The sequence below is a fragment of the Zosterops lateralis genome (assembly GCF_965231275.1).
Source record: "Zosterops lateralis genome assembly, chromosome: 11".
NCBI lineage: Eukaryota > Metazoa > Chordata > Aves > Passeriformes > Zosteropidae > Zosterops > Zosterops lateralis.
The window spans coordinates 18,141,744-18,157,897 of NC_139771.1; the positions used below are offsets into that span (position 1 = coordinate 18,141,744).

At 43.7% G+C, this 16,154-nt stretch overlaps 1 protein-coding gene across 6 annotated transcripts in view; it reads right to left on the bottom strand.

Moving 5' to 3' along the window:
* FOXP1 (forkhead box P1) overlaps positions 1-16,154 on the bottom strand; it is a 390,583-nt gene that overhangs the window by 186,741 nt on the left and 187,688 nt on the right. The window contains exon 1 of one of the 6 annotated variants that reach the window (XM_083869348.1): positions 9,229-11,012. The exons of the other annotated variants lie outside the window; for them this stretch is intronic. The gene's annotated coding sequence lies outside the window, so the exon portion shown is untranslated. Of the gene's footprint in view, positions 1-9,228; positions 11,013-16,154 lie in introns of those variants that run through there. 6 annotated transcript variants of the gene reach the window in all.

The window sequence follows — 16,154 nt, forward strand, 5'->3', positions numbered from 1 at the left end:
TTCTATTAAGTTATACCTTAGGTTGGCAAGAAACAAGGAAAAAAAAAAAAAAAAAAAAAAAAAAACACCTGTCTGGTCCAAGAACACAACTAACTAGAGTTATCAAGCCCCAGGCCTCCTGCCTCACTGAAAAGCAAACCCAAGTTTTCAGAACAGCTTTTGCTCTGCAATGGATCATTTCTGTGGCAATCAGGACTCCAAATTTGACACCCACCAAAATCCCCTAGTTCTCAGAGACAATTTCATTTTAAATAGCTTATTTCCGTAAGCAGAGCATGAAGCAATTTCACTCAACCTGACAAATAAGTAAGGCCAAGGATGCAGCATTTAAAATTCAGAGATAACTAAACAGAAGAAGAATTATATTTAGACATGATAGGAGTTGGAAACAGGTTCCCTTCCACTCTTACGCTGAAGCTAAACAGCCATGATATGATCAAACAAGTTTTCACTTTTGCCTTGTAAATAAAATCAAAGGGCAACAGTCCTTTTTCTCTGACGTCTGTAGTTAATAAAGAAAGAATAAACATTACCTACTCTTACATGAGAAGGGAGGAGGAGAGAACATTTCTTAATCTCTTTCCAAAGAGGATTAATCTACAGCATATTTCCACCCCAAATACGAATGAAACAAAATGCTTCTCCTGCAGTTTTTCTGGAGGGGGTGTTTTATCAAAGCCTCTCATGTGAGTGAAGTTCACCTGAGAGCACTACCAAGCCTTCAGGTGCAGTACCATGCCAGGAGCATCAGCTGCATGGGGGGCAAGAAGAGTTTCCACCCTGTAGGAGAAACACAAAAGCTCCTAACATTTCTTAGGACCCACATATCTGAGAGGTACCAAGTACCTCACAATCACCAGTGAACTGGGACTTACGACAGCTCCATAAAGCAGACAAGCTGTAACTGCAGGAGCTCATAGGGCACAGGAAAGCCAGAGCCCCAATCCATGGCAGAGTTTAACGTGGGGATGGGTGTGATGGGGCCAAGTGTGCAGTGAAGCATTTACTGGTTCCAAACAACCTAGCTAGTGTGACTGGAAAAGACAAGGAGCTGGGATAAGGCACCCATGTCCCTTGCTGTGCCTCTGAGCCACTCGCCCACCCGCGGGAAGGGAACAGGATGAGGAAGCTATTTTCATCCCAAGTATCTGGAGCTTACAAACACCCGCTGAAAACTCAGTGCCTTATCAAAACAGGTGAGAGCCAATGCCAGCTGACGTTCCCATTCCTCTGAAGAACTCAGCCACAAGATTGTTTTTAAATTATTATTTTTGAGCAGAGTATTTACATGTCTGACTCTAAATAGGCTTTGGCATTTCTGCAAGGGGACCAAATGCATGACCTCGCAGTCTTGAAGAGTGATGGGATCAGTCCAGCTGCCCTTGCCTTTCCTCTGGAGAGGCCTCTTCAGCAAGGCAGGCACACCCCTGGGAATGGGCTCAGGAAGGACAGGCCCTTACAAATACAGGGTATTTTCTCCAAGGAACCAGGAAGGAAGAAAATAGCTATGGCAAAAAGGCCGAGGAACAAGAAAGAGTCCGGGCAAGACCTGGCGAGGGGAAGTGAGGGTGAGCCCAGCCTGCAGAAGAGTTTACGTTCCCTTTGAAGAGAAATATTCAGGCTGTCAGGTAAAACCGAGACTCTAACCTGTGGGAGGACAGAAGATGCTACCTTGAAGAATCTGACTATTACAGGATTAACAGCTACAATCCCTCCCTCCCGAGGACACCGAATGCCAAAATCTGGCCTGAGGGTTTTAGGTGGTGAGGTTTGTCCAGGCGTGTCGGCAAGAACTCTTCAACATACAGAGGAGAAATACTGTCCAAACCTGTATTATCTAAACATAGGTGCCTTTAAAATACTAAATATTTCTTTTAGAGGATAAGAAAAAAACAGAGGAATACAAAGCCAAAATACACACATTTCTTTTGGGAGTAAAACGTGCCCCTCAAACACTTGAATTCTACTGTACAATGTATTTATACCATGTTTAAGAAACATTTGTCAAGCATATAAAAACCCCCAGAAGTTCACTGTCACACAGCTTAATTCCCTATATTCTGCCTACATGCACATATAGGGCCAGTTTGTTAGGGGGTGGAGGTGTGTAGCAAAGCACAATCTAGCGAGACATGACACCATAACGGTGAACAATAAAAGCAAGCGCAGCATATGTGCTGGACATTTGGTGAAAATAACCCAGCCACAGCTCTGACTTCAGTACATTTTCCTGTGTGGAAGTTGGTAATTCAGTTTCTGCTCTAATTCAGCTCAGCCAACAGTTAGGTTGCTCACAGCTCTCCCCTGATAATTATTGGGGAATTCTGAGTTTCTAGGAAATGTATCTTTACTTTTCAGCACTCTTTTTTATAGAGCCCAACAAGCTGAAATCTGGGGGTTTTCTTCTTCTCTTCTCTTCATATTATGGTTTTTTCTCCATCTAGCAGATAGGATTCTCCCTGGCTATAAGATCTGAAATTGTAGCAATAATTATATTTCCTATTTTATTACTTGTAATTGCCCCTTTGATCAGAATCCTATGCCATTTAACCACATTTATATGGTCATCCTGCACATAGGTTCTAAATACAGAACAAATCATTTTCCAAGGGAAAACTACAGGAGCTGGGTTTCCCTTTACCGCACACACATGGAATCCCATACATTTGGCACAAATTTAGGTTATTATCATTTCATTCTTTCTTTTTATATTTGTTTCACTGTTAAAGCAATATAAAGCTCCCTGTTCACTGGGAGCTGCTCATTCCTTAGTACTGCCTTCCCTCATCAAGCCTGTAGCACATATACCCTGATTCAATCTCCTTTGCCAAAGGAGATACCAACAAACACATGAAATACCCACAGCTGGAAGGGCTGCACTGCGGGTCTCAAAGCTTTGCTGATCATACACTGCAAGCCTTACCCCAGTGTGAAGCCTTGGAAACTCTTCATACACAGCTTTGTTGTTTGTCCTGAAGTCCAAGAGTTTGCAGAGACACAGTCAAGTCTCCCCAGCTGGCAGACTGCCTCCAGTTCAGGCTCTCTCACACAGGACCAGACTGGCTGTCCCTCTCCAACAGCTCTGACCATGTCACCAAGCTCAGAGCTGTTGGAGCTCTCCTTGCTCATGGCTGCCCCTTGCACACTCTTACTCTGCAGCAGAGAAGCACAGAGGCAGAAGATGCTGATTGCTCTCCCTCCTTGCAAAACAGAGGACCATTGCCTGGGGCTATATGGCTGTTAATAATGGTAAAACCCAGACAGACTTCAGAGAACTCAAACAGAGATGCTTTTGATTTGGGCCATGCACCTGAAAGTAGAATTTTTTCATTCATCTTCCTCAAAGTGATGGTCGCGGGAAACTACCTAAATAGCCCAGCTCAAGAATTTGCAGTTATCTAGAAAAAGAACATGGTCTTTTGAAAGACTATCCTTAGAGTAAGTGTTTCATTTGAAGGAAAAGCCAATGTGAAGTCAAATTAAAGACAGCCAGAATCAGGCACATATCACAAAGAAGAGCTGGTGACACACCAGGGTGTTCCTACCTACATTGCTGCTCCCTATAGCCCACAGATGGGAGCAAAGGAAGGAGTTGAACTGTGTACTTTATCTCTAACAGCTTTGCTTGAGAAACTTCACTGTCTTACTTGAAGCGTTTGTTCAATGTGTTTCCATCACACTGCTTTGTCCACTCAGCCAACTTAGAGAGACATTCAAATCCTCCAGTCACAGGAAAAAAATGCTGCTGGAAGAGGGTGCATGCAGCCAGAAGAATTAAAGGCTCACAGATTAAAGAAACCCTAACAGCTACTTGGCTTTCACTACTTCACTTTTGAGTACACTCAGGACCAGCAGCAACAGGCAGATTCACCTGGACTTCCAAAACATCTTCTCTTTCAGGATGCTCTCCAGGTGAGCCAGTTGCCTGCTGCTGCGAACAGCTGTAGGAGGCTCCCTCATGCTGGAAAAGCAAGGCATCTGCAGGTACTTCCCTAGCTTCTCATCACAGATACCTATGCACCATCTACAGCCATGATAAGATGTGTTTACAAATAAGAACAAACTGACAAGTGTGGGAACGGAATCTTCACACTTTGAAACATGAAGTCAACTTGGTTCAGTCAAACATGGAAAAGGCAGCAGCTTTGGCACTTGGGGTAATTTCAGTGAGAGACAACTGTTCTCCTTAGCTACTGGTAAATACAATCACAAATTCCTAGAGCTTTTTTCTCTAGATACCAATAGCAGACTCAATGCTGAAAAACACTACAGAGATAGAGATCAGAGGTCTATTTTTGTTGCTGTGTCTTGACGCCCATGACTTTGATGGGTAAGTATATTAACATATGATAAATTACTCTTTAATCTGTTGTAGTTATAATTCTAGAGACAGGTTCAGTGGCTTTGCTCTCAACCACAATTATTTCTGTAAAGAAACACTTGTTTTGCTGGAAAAGGGTAAGAACAAAGCAGTTTGTAAACAAAGCTGGAAAAAGAGAAATCCATCTCCCACAAAGCTCAAAACTCCTCGAAATAACTTTCTGCAGAAAGCTACCATTACCCAGGGTGAAAAACTTCTTTAAACTCAGCAACCCTGAATTACACAGAAATGGTCAAACAGGGCTGCACAGTACTTCATCAGAACTGGTATAGCTTTTAATTTCCCACCTGATTGGGTTGAAAAGGTTCATATGTTGGAAAGTGTGGCAGGCGAAACTTACTGAAAATTGCAATCCAGGATCAGATTAAAGAGGGAGGATGATAAAGGTAAAATCTTCATAAATTAATTTCTTTATCCAGAATAAACTCAAAAGGTCCTGCGAGGGGAGGAATGATATGTGTTTCATTAGGACAAAGAGAGTAGGAAAAACTATGCCTCTGAACCTATAACTGAAACCTCTTTCGTGAAGACAACTCTTGCAACATGATTTCTTTAAGGGCAAGGTATTGAAATAATTTTGGAAGAAATATTTTTACCGCCCAAGAATAGTGCTGAAGTTCTGCACAGCACACTACAGCATCATTGCATCCAGAAACCACTAAAACAAGCACAAAAAGAGTCACTTAGCCCAACTCTCAGTCCACCCTTTTTGGCCTTGTCTGGTTGGGACAGAAATCCCTCCATGGCACAAGAGAGAGATGCTCAGCCTACTCAGTCCTACATTATTCAAAGACATGACATATCCTTTGCAGCCAACGACATCCTAAAGCAACACGTACATTTACTTTAGAAGGAAGACAAAGGGTTGAGACATAGGGGTACTGCCAAAATAGACAAAATCACAAACTCTTTGTCATAAGCTTTAGAGGCCAAAATTTTCCAGCATTATTCTAGAGAATGTCTGACTTGATGGAGTTTCTGGGGAGAGTCTGCATCACCCTGTGCAGTGAGAAACCATTTCTCTACCTGTGCCCTGGGTGGAGTCAGCTTGTACCCAGTTTCATCAGTAACCTGAGCAGCTCTGGGCTGTGAGCACAGAGAGAACAGCTTCTGGGTTTTGTCTCCCAGGTGTGCTCATGGTATGAACCCCATGTCTACAATGACAGTCTCAGAAAAGGCACTGGGGAGGCCTTTCCTTTTCAGGACATTTTGCTTCAGAAGCAGACCCCAAGATTTGACATCTGACACTGATGTAGTCCACCCTGAAGAAGCAGCTGGCAGATGTCACCTCCTCATCTTTGGTGTTAAGGGTGAAAAGCAAAGGGTCTGTGAAAGCCAAGACCCACACTACCCTCTGTGTCACTACACATCTCCTGGGATGGTTTTCTTCACACCAGCCACGTGCAGAAGATGTGCACAAGGAGAACTGAAATCCTGCATGTCAGGGCAGTTGGTGGCCAGAGCAGTGGGCTTGTTGGGAATGATTCCTGGGGTTTTGAACCAGAAACAGGGTGGTCAGATTGCCATCAGGCAGCACTTCACCACAGCACAGCCCCAGCCTGTGCTCCTGCATGGCCAGGCTACCATGGGAGGGCTGCTGGAAAACAAGATGGCATGTGAGAAATGCAGAACTGAAACCAAGTGTAGGTGACAGCCATAAAAACTGGTCTCATTAAATGCTGGCCAGGCGGTTGAGCGTGGACCCTCCCATCTGTTTGCTGCACACCCTGAAGGGGTGGAGGCCAGGGGTGACGTGCATGCCTTGGAAATCAGCAGCTTTTACACTGTTCACCCAGGAAGTTATTAACTTGCATGTTTGTGGGCAACTGCACAAGCTATTTTTGGTCATGGGACCCTGTGTAAGGAAAGGATTGCGAGGTTTTAATAATGATCTTCAGTTAACTTGGTTACCCACACAACAATGGCTTTCTGAGAGGCCAACTGCTGCGAAAAACTTGAGACAGGCTTTACTTCCAGAGGTATTAAACTATGAAAATATCTAACCATAATAGTAAGCAGCTATAAAAAGAGCCCTGTTTATTTCACATGATTTCTTTGTATGCCACAGTGTTATGAGAATACTTCAGCTCAGTGACAACATGGTAAATTGGAAAAGATTAACTATTGAAGTCAGCACTTACGCAGTTCATTTTTGTTTGCTGTTGGTGATTTTTCTTCTTTCAAAACCCAAGTTTTCACTAATATCAACAGGCACAACAACATTTTTTTGAATTTGAATCTGCAATTAACCTGATATTAAGGTCAACTGATGAAAGAGCCATGACTGAAGAAACTGGCAAATAAATAGAAAGAAAAATGCTAATGTAGACTTCAATTCTGCATTTCTGTACGTCACACAGGTAGATCTGGAGCCCACATACCCAATATGAGAAATAATCTGGTATCTCACATCTCTATTATATTGCAAATTGTATCCAATAACTTTTCTGCAACATTTGAGCATCACAGAATACCCTCCAGAGAAGGTCAAACGTTGTACTATAGAGCTCTGATAGTGTCTTAGTTCATTCCTGAGAAATACCACGAGGCCTTACTGAAACCCTTTCACTATTAGGGTATAGACCAAGAGAAAGGAGGGGAAAAAAATAAAGATTGCATTTGTTTCTGGGAAGACCTGCATGGCTCCACGGAGAGGACACTTCCACCCTTGTTAATCCCAGCTTCTTAAAGCAACACTCAGTAAGATAATGAATCCTTTAAATGTTACATCTTGTGTCTTGCATTATTGTGGTGCAGCAACTCTCCACATCAAACAGTCATCAGCACTATTACAAAGTGGGCTTATAAGAGACTGGCTGAAAAGGCGCTGTGTGAAAAGAAGTGGAAAATTAAAGCTGAAGCAGTCGAAGAAAGGGCTTAATTTACTGGCATGTACAGTATGCAAATGAGATTACTCTCAGCTTAACTGCATCATTTATGTCCATAATAACGGCATCATCATTACAGGGCTCAAATTAAATTACACCATAATTAGCATATCAAAGTGATTGGTTAAAGTTTAAAACAAATACCCAATTTTGTTAATGAACAGCTGTAATTGTCATGTACACTTCAATGAAAACTCCCTAAACAAATATATGTTTTAGAACAGAGAAAGATTTTGAAGCAGACAGGTCTGTGGCGGAGGTAAATTGCCTAAAAAAGAATGACACAGACTGTTCTATTAATGTTAATACATGCTCATCGTTTTCAGGTAATAAAACATTCTATCAAAACAAGCCTTCTCTTCGTGGTTTTTTTCGCCTCTCAACTCCCCCAGCACACTGGCAAGTGTCAGTGGGGAGAGGTGCTGGCTGTGCCCAGCCTGCCCCATGCACGGGACATGCACAGCCCCCACCTGCACACCAAGGCAGGAGGAGGAAGAAGACAAGGATGTCTCTCTAACTCTACCCTGTAGACCAAGGCTGGAGTAAGCTGATGACATGATAACACATCAGGCAGCCTACAATTCAATTTACTCTAATCTAATCACATCTACGCAGCAGTTCCAGAGGTGGAACTGCACCAGAGAAGTTTTTTGCTGTTCTCATTCTCATTAAAATAAATAGGGAGGTGGGACCGGAGGGTTTGTCACTGTCAGCCTGGCGGCCAGCAACACATTTCCAAAGATCCATCACTGCAAATGTACACAGCAAATACACAGTTAAAACACTCCTCAGGCAGAACGAGCTTTAACAGGGGAGCAGGTCTGCTCTGTGATATTTTAACAGTGCAGGTGAGCTCTACTGTGCTCGGAGACCAGGCCAAAGGAGCCCAGTGTCATCTCGCACAAGAGGTAAAAATAATCCCTCTACGTCCTCAAAAATGTTTACAACGGTATATATTTGCTTTTGTACTACCTAATATTATGGGGAGCAACATAGGGAAGTATATTTTGTGCTAAAATTGGGAATGCACTTTCAAATATACTTAACAAGGAAATTGAATGTCTTATTAAATCCGTATTATCAAAACACTGTTCAAAAATTTAAAGAAAGTAGCTTTTCATTTTATTCATCGAGGAATCCATTAAAGCCTAAGCTCTGAAGTAGTATGTAAATTATGTGCCTTTCAAGGTAGAGCTAGGGCAAATTCACTCCATCAACTAATGATGAACCTCATTATGTGCAGGGAGTATTCATAATGAGGAAACAAGCCACCCGCCATTCCATGTTCTAACATAAATCCCTGTAAAATGTGAATATCTCCACGTCTAATTAAAGGCTACTAATTCCTATCATCCCCTACAAGGCCCAAAAAGCAAAAACTAGAAACGTATTTAAAAAAACACCCTTCGATTTTACAAAACACATTTATTTGTGTTTACCATTAGTGAGTTGCAATGTCTTTTTTTTTCAAGAAAAATAAATCCCAGTTTTATAGGATAAAAGTTCGCAGGTACAAAAGTTTATTTACATTATCTGACTTGGTCTTATATTTTAAAAAGAGTTCCGGATTAGCACAGGTCAGGCCGCACAGCTTAAGAGAATAAAAAAGTAGAGAAAAGAAATCTTCAATAATATGTGAGAAATAATATTTTAGTGGGGGGAAAAGAAAAAAAAAAAAAGAACAGCTTTGCTACCCAGGTTTGCTCTGGGACTGAGACTTCCTAAAAAAAAAAAAAAAAATCTAGAGATCCCATAATAACTGGGGAAAGCAGGCAGCAGAGATAGGAAGAAGGAGAGCCAATTAAGCAACCGAGTAGACAACAGGTATTTAAAAGATTTTCTGAATGATACTCAATCTAGGAAGAAGCTGCTTCCCTCCCAAAATCCCATAAGAATTAGGGATTGAAGACAACACTGCTTAATGCAGGCTGGAAGAAAAGTGCTCTTCCACAGACTTACCTAGATTTGATATTTATACCTACAAGCGCAGCGTCCGCTCCTACGATCAAAACCACATTTCTTATTAAGTTACATAATACCCATCCTATGCACCGCCGTGAATTCATTTGCTCCTGCACTGAATTATGGATTTGCTCTCTACAGTTCCCGGCACAGAAGTGGACAGGTTTGTCGACTCCCCTGAACGGAAGACGCATCACTGTTTCTTTTTCACTGCTCTGTATTAATATTTTCCTACGTGTTCAAAACAAACCGAGAAGCACAGCAAAACCTGAGAGCGTTTCAGTCTGGAGGAGAAGAAAAGCATCCACTGGAGCCGAGCAACATATAGGCTTTAAAAAGAATTAAAAAAAAAAAAAAAAAAGAAAAAATGATGGCATATAAAGGGCTGGTTTAAGCAATGTGATAACTCCTTGCAGGGCAGGGAAGCACTTGAACAGTCGCAGAAAAAGGCTGTGGTACCTTCAGATTATGTCAACCGAAAAGTTGAAATCCTCGTGTAAAAATACCCCGCACGTTTCATCCCTAGAAAAGCTTATTTAGAATTCACAGAAATTCATAGCCGCTAAGAGGAATATGTGAATATGTGCTCATAAAAATCACAAACGCAAAAAAAAAAAAAAAAAAAAAAAAAAAAAAAAAAAAGAGAGAGAGAGAAAAACCCCAATATTTAAAAGAATAAAATAAAGCACACGGATTAAAGTATTTCAGCAACGCAAATTTTCTAGAAATAGCTGGGTATTTTACAGGGGGAGGGAAAGGGGTGGTGGGGGGAGGCGGGGGGGGGGGAGAATCCGGCTTCTTTAAGTTGCATAAAAATAAAACTACGCCGCGCCGCGCTGCTCCCCTGCCCGCCCCGCGCTGCGCCGGTGGGGTGGCGGTGCCGGGCTTCTTTTTTTTTTTTTTTTTTTTTTTTTTTTTTTTTTTCCGCCTGTATTTTTTTTTTTTTTTTTTTTTTTTTTTTCCCTCTTCTCCCTTCTCCTTTTAGGTCAACCAGTCATGCACTGGGAAGACAACCCTCCAAAAATAACTTGTCCCTCCCCCGGAGCGCGCGGAGTTGAACAACCTACCTTTGTTCTTGGGCGCTGCAGATAAGAAGAAGCGGCTCCGCGGCTGGAGCCGCGGCCGCGGCTCGGGGCGGCCCGGCCCGGCCCGGCCCGGGGGATGGATGGGGAGCGGCACCACCTGGCAGCGCTGCGCGGCCGCGGAAGGAGCGCTCCCGCCGCGCCCCGTCCGGCTCCCGGCTCCGGGGGGATCCGCGGGAGCCGCCCCCCCTCCAAAATAAAAAAACCCCGCCGTGGGTACCGCGCAGGTTTATACACACGGCGGGGGCCGGGTGCCGGGAAAAGGAAGAGTTCGGCAGGATTTATTTGACACTTATTTTCCGGGCAGCCCTTTTGTGGAGTTGCGCCGTTTGTTTCTTATTGTCTGAGCAGCAGTTGGAAGCGTCTCCCCGAGGGGGCCCCTCAGCCCGGCTCGGCCGCTTTGACAGGGAGGTAACCATATTAGGATGTGTATGGCAAAGTAAACAATAACAGAGTTGCAATGAAATGGAATTTTTTTTTTTTTCTTCCCCCCCCCCTTCCCCTCCTCGCTAATGGTGTTGGTGTCAGTCCTGTCTTTAGCTTTTTTCCCACCAGTTTTGTTTTATGGCTTAAGCAGCCTATCTCTTAAAAATTAAAAAAAAATATATATTAAAAAAAAAATAGAGAGGCAAAGGAGGGGTGAAGGGGAGAGACAAGTGGTACCAGCTTCCCAACTGCTCACCGCGAGGCTGCTGGAAATGCTTTGGAGAAAAGGGGGGGAAGCACTTTTAATATCCAAATAAAGACATGTCAGTTTTATAATTGAGGGAAAAAAAACCAGTAATGCTCACATGCATTGCTGAGACCCACAGCAGAAAAAAAGGGGTTAGTGGGGATGGGAAGGACAGTCACTAAAATTGCAATTTTGAAAGCAGGGGTCAAGTAGAGCAGAAAAGTCCAGTCGTGTTTTGCACAATCGCAGCGAACTGGTGGGATGAGCTAAGTTGTGCAAACCCCTGCAAGTCTGTTGGCTTTAAAGCTTTGAAATCGCTGCTTTTACAGGATAAAGCACTTTAAGCAAATTGTAAAATGCAGGTGTCAAGTTAGTCGGTTTAATCAGAAACAGAGCTCAGAGCAGCCGCCATGCAAAGGGTCCCCTACCAGCACAGTCGAGAGAAAAGTTCTGCAGCAAGACAACACTGCAAGTCAAACAATATTGTTTTAACGCCTGAATTCCACATCCTAAGCAAATCACCAAGAATAACAAGTGTAGCATCCCCTCGCACCGAGGAATGAGACAGCCACTGGCGAGCGCTGCGTGCTGAGGCTCAGCACTACAGCCAGCCTGCGAGGGGATCACAGCTAGAAGGTGAAACAAGTTTACATGTCTGGGTGTCTGCAGATGAGGGCAGCTCTCTGGTACAACAGTCCCAACACGAGCTGTTGAGCTGTTTGCACCGCCAGCGAGCATCCTCCATCGAGCAACAGCCGGCAACATGGAGCGCGCCTCTGGGAAGGGCTGGCAGGAGAGCCTGGATGCTCTGCCCGTACCAGGCACCGCCGTGATAAGGCACAGCACGAGCACAGGTTGAAGGTAGATAGGCAAACAAAGTTGCTATGAGATCACGCACCTCATTTAGAACAACGGCAACGTTTCTCTGACAAATATGACGTGCGCTTACCCTGCCGAGTCCGCTCGTGTTCGGCTGATCCGCAGCGATCAGAACATCAGTGTTGACAGCTAATGGTACCTACAAACATCTCTCTGCCTTTCCACATGGTGTAACCCTGCTCCCTTAACACGCTTTAAATTTTTCAACCATCTTGTTTCACCTAAACATCTACGAAATTACGCAGCGCGTTACTCATCCGTGCTGTGTGTGCGACCCCTCCCCAAAAAAAATAAAAAGTTAACACGCTGATACCAAAATCAATAAATCACACGACCAAGTAGCAGTTCAAAAGTTCAAAGACATGATGGCCAGTTCACTACGTCGCAGCACTCAACCAATAATAACTTGACTCCATCACTCCTCATAGTATAGACAATTTCATGGCATCATTTTCATTAGCCTGTCTCACTGAAAATTGCTAGCTATTTATGTATACGCTAAAATAAATTAGCCATTTCATCGAGCACCGTGATTCTTATAAAATACATTAACACAATACTCAATTTTCCAGTTGGAGTAAATAAATAAATCAATAAATTCAATACAGAGTAATTTTTATTTTTTTCTATTGCGGAGCTTCAGCTCTCTGCATAAGTGTTTTTATTGGGTTTATTTGTTTCAATAAAAATTGAAATGGGCCAGTGATCTTAGCAGTAAGATCTGGGGGAAAAAACAACCCAGCCCTATCTAATATTAGGAGAGTATGCTGTGCAGTTCAGCCAACTGGTAATACATAATTTTTGGTCAAAAATGATTTTCATTACAGTTATTAAACCGCCTCTCAATTTCTAAGGGTTCTTCTCTCTCCCCATGCATTCTCCAGCCCAGCAAGAAGCCCCTGGGCTCCCTTGGAGAGAGAGGGTTCAGATCAGGCCCAGCCTATCCTGCTGGGCTGGGGGCAACCCCATGCCACCTTGGAGCTTCCATGGAGAAAACTAGGATGGAAAAGTTACCAGCACTCATGTTCACTACTTTTAAGCACTTGCAGAGTATAACATTTAGCATGACCTTTGATATCAAGGATAAGGCCGGACAGGAGGATGAGGAAATGTGGGAGAGGAGTTCATGGACACCACAAGAACTTGATCCTTGAAGGGGGCTGTTGTGTCTGGCCCTTTAGGGCTGTGTTGCCCTGTAAGGCATGGCCAGTAGATCACAGGCTGTTGGGTAGTGACATCCTGCAGTGCAACTCAGGGCATCCTTTGGGGACCTCAGTTGTGCTTTATGACATCTCATGCTCTGGAGAGATGCACTCAAGGAGTCTGTTCCCCTGCCCTTGGGTCAAACACCCACCACATCAGGGACTGGGCAATGGGATGATTCAGAATTTGGCCCTGCAAAACACTCAGATTAGGAACCTGGACTGCCCTGGACCTCCTGCTACTGCAACCTCTCAGCAAAGAAGGAGACTCATCAAGCCCTCTAGCAGTCTCCTCATTCCTTGAAACAGGACTTCTCTACAAGTCTAACACTTCCACTGCAAACCACAGGCTCCAGCTGCTCAGCAGCAGGGACAAGAACCTGTAAGGACAAAACCAAATAAAATATACCCCTTGTGACATAAATTCAGTCTTAGTAGTGAAAAAACCAAATGCATTAACCAACACACACCATCTAAGCTCATAATGGTTCAACATAATTCCTTTAGAAAGGCTGGATGTGAATAACACACTTTGCAAACTGCTTGGTGCTAACAGGAGGGTACTTTTTGTTCATATTCACTCTTTAACCTAATCAGAAGAAAAGTAAATACCAGGTCCAATTTTAATGACTGACTATAAATAAAAGCTTTTATGCAAAATGCACGGTTTGCAAAGATAACGATTTTAAGGATGATGTCACTAGTGACCTACTGAACTACATGGCACATGTCAGACAGACGTCTGTTTCTTAAATTGCCGTAATAAATTAGTAGCCACAGAATCTGTTCTGTTAAGACAACGTGAAGCTTTCCTATTCAGATAAAAGTTTAACAATTGTTTCGGTTTAGGTTCATGAGTTAAGGTTACTATTGATGGGGGGACCAGTGCAGGCCCAGCTTCATCTGCCTCTTCTTCCTCCAACCCCTGTGCAGCTTTACTTCACTCCAGCAGGATCCAAGACTAAGACACACTGAACACTTTCCTCTAACTTTACAATGAGTAAACTATTAGTATTTTAAAGTATGATACTTGCATACTTGCACAGGTGTCACCACTAACACCACCCAACATACCACGTCCCATCGCAATTACCTTGTTTTCAGTGAATTTGACAAATTTTAGCCATTGTACTGAAGTCTGCCTTTGCTGAGCTTCCTGCCACAGTCCAAATTCTGGCAAAAAAAAAAAAAAAAAGAATCCAAAACTCCTGAGGGTATTCCTGAAAACAAGGAACATCACTGATCTACCATGGTGAGCAACCCCAATCACCGCTGCTCTGAGAAGTCACCAAACTCCCACGTGCAGGAGCACAGACGTGAAAACAGGCAGGTAAAAGACTTCAGTGGGAGGTGGGAGAATGGCACCGTTCCCCACCTACTGCCTCTTCCTCTCTGCCCCCCAGCAGAGGGACAGGCAGGGGGTACAGGAAGCCACCTGATTTGAATAGAGAGGAGACACAGCCTGCTCGGAAGCAGGAAAACGAGCAGACAGGGAAAAGAAAGCCAGAGAAATGAACCATGACTGCCTGAGCATGTCACCTATCTCATACTGAGGGTTGCTTACGTTTTTTGGCCATTACAGGGAACTACAGAGTTTACTTCAGTTTGGAGCATTTTTGGAGACCTGTAGCTTGGCCAATATGAGATCAGGATGTGCAGATATATCCAAAGCAAAATCCTGGACTTAAGTGTGACATCCCTCCCCATTTCCACATTTTAGCCCTAAAACATGGAAAATCCTAAGGCTGCTTGGCTATCTGGAGTTTTGTGTTCTCACTCAGCCAAGCAACATCTATTTCACTAATCCTTTTCTGAGAAAGAGCTGCCAAGGCCTTCGTGGAAAGTTCTGGACATAGAAAACTTCAGCCCAACTGGATTGGCTTTTAATCATACTGTGAATGCAGGGCTTTTCAATGGGAGGTGTGGGTTTCTACTTGAGAAGTGTTTTTAGTAAGAACAACATCAGCCACTTCTTTGTATCAGTAAAGAAAGTGGAACTTACTTTTTTTTTTTCTAATGCTATTTTGCTGGTTTCCCATGAAACATCAACTTCGTCTTCTCATCTATCATCCCGTGCACAGCGCTGGTAAAAAAAGCTTTATGCGAAAAAAACCCCTCAATATGCAACACAACTATGTAATGAGCCCCATACAGGAGGGAGTAATTCACTGCCAAGGCTTCCTAAACCTGACTAATGGGACCATGGCCTTCAGCAAACCAAGGCATGTTGCCTATTTCTCCTTTCAAACCCCAAAAATCAACCCTGCTGCTCATTGGTGGGAAGGGAAGGGAAGGGAAGGGAAGGGAAGGGAAGGGAAGGGAAGGGAAGGGAAGGGAAGGGAAGGGAAGGGAAGGGAAGGGAAGGGAAGGGAAGGGAAGGGAAGGGAAGGGAAGGGAAGGGAAGGGAAGGGAAGGGAAGGGAAGGGAAGGGAAGGGAAGGGAAGGGAAGGGAAGGGAAGGGAAGGGAAGGGAAGGGAAGGGAAGGGAAGGGAAGGGAAGGGAAGGGAAGGGAAGGGAAGGGAAGGGAAGGGAAGGGAAGGGAAGGGAAGGGAAGGGGTCTTTGCACTTCCAGGCTCTGTGGAGACTCTCTGCTCCAATGCTCACAAAGATTTCTCGCCCAGTAGAGCTCCAGAGGAGCCTGAGCTTATGATAAGCAACGGCATACTTAACAGTTACATGTTACCGTTCATGATAATGCAATATTTCATTTGGGTGATTTAGAAGTCCCTCTTGACCAACTTACAGTGAGACACCAAACGCTTCATCAATCACAACCATTTTTATTCACAATCCAGGGCAAAAACTACAGGGAGAGTTGAATTTTCAGCAACTCATTGGGGAGGGGATTGCTACTAGCTCTGAAAATCCTCCTATCTCACCAATTTTTATGTTAGATTCAAATATATTTTCTTTCTAAGCAGCATTCCATTTTCCTGCCTCTCTCTGCCGCGTTTCTTATCGTGGCAGGGTGAAAGAGTATCCAATTTAATATCTGTTTTGCAGGACAGGAGATTTTTTTCATATCTTATGCACTAAGGAAAGCTGCAGGGGATGGCTTAGCAGGCTGAGCATCACGTTTTAAATACC